The sequence below is a fragment of the Etheostoma cragini genome, chromosome 20 (assembly GCF_013103735.1).
Source record: "Etheostoma cragini isolate CJK2018 chromosome 20, CSU_Ecrag_1.0, whole genome shotgun sequence".
NCBI lineage: Eukaryota > Metazoa > Chordata > Actinopteri > Perciformes > Percidae > Etheostoma > Etheostoma cragini.
In genome coordinates, this window is record NC_048426.1 from 13,680,559 (window position 1) to 13,686,303 (window position 5,745).

Consider the following 5,745-nt stretch of genomic DNA (forward strand, 5'->3'; position numbering starts at 1 on the left):
GGGAAATCCTCCAGAGTCCAACAAACAATTTGAGGCTGAATCCAATCTTTGTAATCAGCGACGAGTGAGACTGCACAATCTAGTGACGAGTCGGCCTCAAGTACTGCAGTAGGATGATTAGACATATCACATACACTTTTCTCGACATGCTCCTATCACTTTTTTCGACATACTATAATATGACTTTTTTTTAAAAACTTTTTTCAACATACTATACTATGATGTTTTTTTTCTGATGACTATGACTTTTTATCCCTTTTGTTGACTATACTATACCAAGACTTTTTGACATACTATACAAAAAAAATGTATCACTTTTTTCATCATACTATACTATGACTTATTTGTTACTTTTTTCAACGTACTTGCAGTTGAAGTTGAAGAAGCCAAAATACCGAGTATGAATTTGGATCTCCGGAGCACGTGCATGTTTAGTGCGTCTGACTCTGTACTAAAATTGTGAATATCCCCTTGCTTGATAAATAAAGGCATGTCTTCTTTTTTCAACATACTAGACAATCCGTTTTTTCGACACACTTTTTATCACTTCTTTTGACATTCTATAACATGACTATTTTATCAATTTTTCAACATACTATACTATGACTTTTTCAATGGTTTTTAACATACTATTCTATGACTTCTTTATAACTTTTTTTGGCATAGAATACTATGACTTTTTTATCAGTGTTTTCGACATACTATACTATGACTTTTTATCACATTTTTCGACATACTATACTATGACTATTTTATCACTTTTTCAACGTACTATGACTTTTTTATAACTTTTCAACATACTATACCATGACTTTTGTATAACTTTTTTCAAAATAATATACAATGACTTTTTTATCACTTTTTTTCGACATACTATACTATGACTTTTTTATAACTTTTCGACATACTAAAAGTTATAAAAAAGTCATAGTATGTTGAAACACTGATAAAATAGTCATACTATAGTATGTCAAAAAAGTGATAAAAAAGTCATAGTATGTTGAAACACTGATAAAATAGTCATACTATAGTATGTCAAAAAAAGTGATAAAAAGTCATAGTAGTCTATTTCGAAAAAAGTATAGCAATTCGGAAATAGTGATAAAAAAGTCATAGTATAGTATGTTGTAAAAACTAATTAAAAAGTCATAGTATAGTATGTCAAAAAAAGTGATAAAAAATAATATGTTTAGAAAAGTTATAAAAAAGTCATAGTATAGTATGTCGAAAAAAGTGATAAAAAAGTCACTGTATATTATTTTGAAAAAAGTTATACAAAAGTCATGGTATAGTATGTTGAAAAGTTATAAAAAAAGTCATAGTATGTGTAAAAACTGATAGAATAGTCATATTATAGTATGTCAAAAAAAGTGATTAAAAAGTAATAGTATAGTATGTCGAAAAAAGTGATAAAAAAGTCATAGTATAGTATGTCGAAAAAAGTTACAAAGAAGTAGTAGAATAGTAGTATATGTCGAAAAAGTATAGCATTGCGGAAAAAGTGATAAAAAAGTCATAGTATAGTATGTCGAAAAAAAGTTACAAAGAAGTCATGGTATAGTATGTTGAAAAAAGTTATAAAAGTCATAGTATAGGATCTAAAAAAAAATGATAAAAAAGTCATAGTATAGTAGGTCAAAAAAGTGATAGTCTAATATTTTGAGATAATTTTTTTGATTGCCACTGTGCATCACATCCCCAACAGGCCATGTGAGACACTGCCTACTAAGAGCCTGGGTCTGGTCGAGGTTTCTTCTTTCTTTTTTCTTGCCAATCGCACAATGCATGCTCTTTGGGGAATTTCTAGAATAGTTGTGACTTTATAAATTAAAGAATGTAGTTTACTCTATCTGTAAAATGTCTTGAGATGACGGTTTTTATTGTTACGGAACGGCACTGGAGGTTGGACCCAAAAGCAGATGACAACACAGGATATACAATAAAGTGATTTAATACATTAAAAATATACAATAATTGTGCAGGTGACAACAGGAGGGGCGTGCATCCAGAAGATCCAGTGGTGAGTGGTGGGTACAGTGTGCTCTCCAGAGCGTGCCCAGTGACTTGGTGACGATGGCCATGTGGTGGGAAATCCTCCAGAGTCCAACAAACAATTTGAGGCTGAATCCAATCTTTGTAATCAGCGACGAGTGAGACTGCACAAGACTTTTTATCACTTTTTTTGACATACTATACTATGACTTTTTTATTACTTTTTTCAACATACTATACTATGACTTTTTTATCACTATTTCCGAATTGCTATACTTTTTTCGAAATAGACTACTATGACTTTTTATCACTTTTTTTGACATACTATAGTATGACTATTTATCAGTGTTTCAACATACTATTACTTTTTTATCACTTTTTTGACATACTATAGTATGACTATTTTATCAGTGTTTCAACATACTATGACTTTTTTATAACTTTTCAACATACTATACCATGACTTTTGTATAACTTTTTTCAAAATAATATACTATGACTTTTTTATCACTTTATTCAACATACTATACTATGACTTTTTTATAACTTTTCGACATACTATACTATGACTTTTTTTATCACTTTTCTCAACATTCTAGACTATCACTTTTTTGACATACTATATACTATGACTTTTTATCACTTTTTTTGACATACTATACTAAGACTTTTTTATCATTTTTTTTAGATTCTATACTATGACTTTTCTAACTTTTTTCAACATACTATACTATGACTTTTTTTATTACTTTTTTCGACATACTTTACTATGACTTCTTTGTAACTTTTTTTCAACATACTATACTGTGACTTTTTTTATCACTTTTTCCGAAATGCTATACTTTTTTCGACATAGACTCTATGACTTTTTTATCAAATTTTTCGACATACTATACTATGACTTTTTATTCACTTTTTTTGACATACTATAGTATGACTATTCTATCACTTTTTCAACATACTATGACTTTTTATAACTTTTCACATACTATACCATGACTTTTTTATAACTTTTGTCGACATACTATACTATGACTTTTTCATCACTTTTCTCAACATATTAGACTATCACTTTTTTGACATACTATATACTATGACTTTTTATCAATTTTTTTGACATACTATACTATGACTTTTTTATAATTTTTTTTAGATGCTCTTCTATGACTTTCATAACTTTTTTCAACATACTATACTATGACTTTTATTATTACTTTTTTCGACATACTATACTATGACTTCTTTGTAACCTTTTCGACATACTATAGAATTACTTTTTTATCAGTTTTCTCAACATACTAGACTATTACTTTTTTGACTTAATTAAGTATGACTTTTTACAACTTCTTTTGACACACTATGTATGACTTTGTTTTACTTTTTTTGACATACTATACTATGGATTTTCATCCCTTTTTTGACATACTATACTATGGATTTTCATCCCTTTTTCAACATACTATAGTACAATTTTTTTGGACACACTATACTATGACTTTTTATCACTTTTTTCGATAGACTATACTATGACTTGTTTCAACATACTATGGTATGATTTTTTTTTTTACTTGTTTTAACATACTATACTATGACTTTTTTAACAGACTATATTATGACATTTTTATTTTTTGACATACTATACTATGACCTTTTTGGACTTTTCTTGGACATACTGTGCTATGACTTTTGTTAACATGCTATACTCTGGCTTTTTTAACATAGTATACTATTACTTTTTTTGGACTGTTTTCGACATACTATACTATGACTTTTTATTCACTTTTTTTGACCTACTATACTATGACTTTTTTATCATTTTTTTTTAGATCCTATACTATGACTTTTATAACTTTTTTCAACATACTATACCATGACTTCTTTGTAACTTTTTTCGACGTACTATACTATGACTTTTTTATCACTATTTCCGAAATGCTATACTTTTTTCGACATAGACTCTATGACTTTTTATCCACTTTTTTTGACATACTATAGTATGACTATTATATCACTTTTTCAACATACTATTACTTTTTATAACTTTTCACATACTATACCATGACTTTTTTATAACTTTTGTCGACATACTATACTATGACTTTTTTATCACTTTTCTCAACATACTAGACTATCACTTTTTTGACACACTATACTATGATTTTTTCAACATACTATACTATGCCTTTTAATCACTTTTTTCGAAATGCTTTACTTTTTTCGGCATATAATACTATGACTTTTTTATCAGTGTTTTCGACATACTATACTATTACTTTTTATCACATTTTTCGACATACTATACTATGACTTTTTATCACTTTTTTCGATAGACTATACTATGACTTGTTTCAACATACTATGGTATGATTTTTTTTTTTACTTGTTTTAACATACTATACTATGACTTTTTTAACATACTATATTATGACATTTTTATTTTTTGACATACTATACTATGACTTTTTTGGACTTTTCTTGGACATACTGTGCTATGACTTTTGTTAACATGCTATACTCTGGCTTTTTTAACATAGTATACTATTACTTTTTTTGGACTGTTTTTGACATGCTATACTATGACTTCTTTGTAACCCTTTTTGACATGATATACTATGACTTTTTTTAGACATTTTCTTACATACTATACTATGACTTTTTATGACTGTGTTCTACACACGATACTGTGACATTTTTGGCCTTTTGTTTTGTTATACTATATTATGACTCTTTTCAACACACTATATTATGACTTTTTTCGACATACTATTACTTTATAAACTTTTTTCGACATACCATTGCATAACTTTTTTATAACGTTTTAACAAAAAAACTATAAAATGACTTTTTAAACTTTAAAGTAATAGTATTTAACTATACTATGACTACTACTACCATTTTTTTGTCACAATTCCATTATCTTTATTGTGACCGTTATTGCCACTGTGCATCACATCCCCAACAGGCATCGTGAGACACTGCCTGCTAAGAGCCTGGGTCTGGTCGAGGTTTCTTCTTTCTTTTCCTTGCCAATCGGACTATGCCTGCTCTTTGGGGAATTTCTAGAATTGTTGTGACTTTATAAATTATAGAATGTAGTCTATTCTATCTGTAAAATGTCTTGAGATTTAAACTTTTTTCCAAATACTATACAATGACTTTTAATCACTTGTTTGAAACGCAATACTTTTTTCGACACAGAATACTATAACTTTTTTGGTACTTTTTTCGAAATACTATACTAAGACTTTTTTCCCTTTTTTTAATTTGCTATTGTATGACTTTTTTCAAACTTCTATACTATGACTTTTTATCACTTTTTTAAATATTCTATTGTATCACTTTTTTCGAAATACTATAATCTGACTTTTTTCAACATACTGTGCTATGAATCTTTTCGACATATTTCTACTGTTAGTTTAGTTGTAGCTCAGTTGTTATAGAGCTGGATTGGAAACTGGAGAATTGCCAGTTTAAATCCATGTACGGGCCGAAATACTGAACTTGGTACCTCTGGAGTACGGTCCAGCCTGTGTTTAGTAAATTTGACTCTGTACAAAAATAGTAAATAGCCCCTTGCTAGAGAAATAAAGGTGTTTCTTTTTGGACATGCTATACTATGACTTCTTTATAACTTTTTTCAACATATATAGAGAGAGATGTCATGGCTAAAATATAATAAAACTGCTAAGTATTTGTTAATTCCAGCATCTAAATATGTGAGAATTTGCTGCTTGTCTCTTTTTTATGTTAATG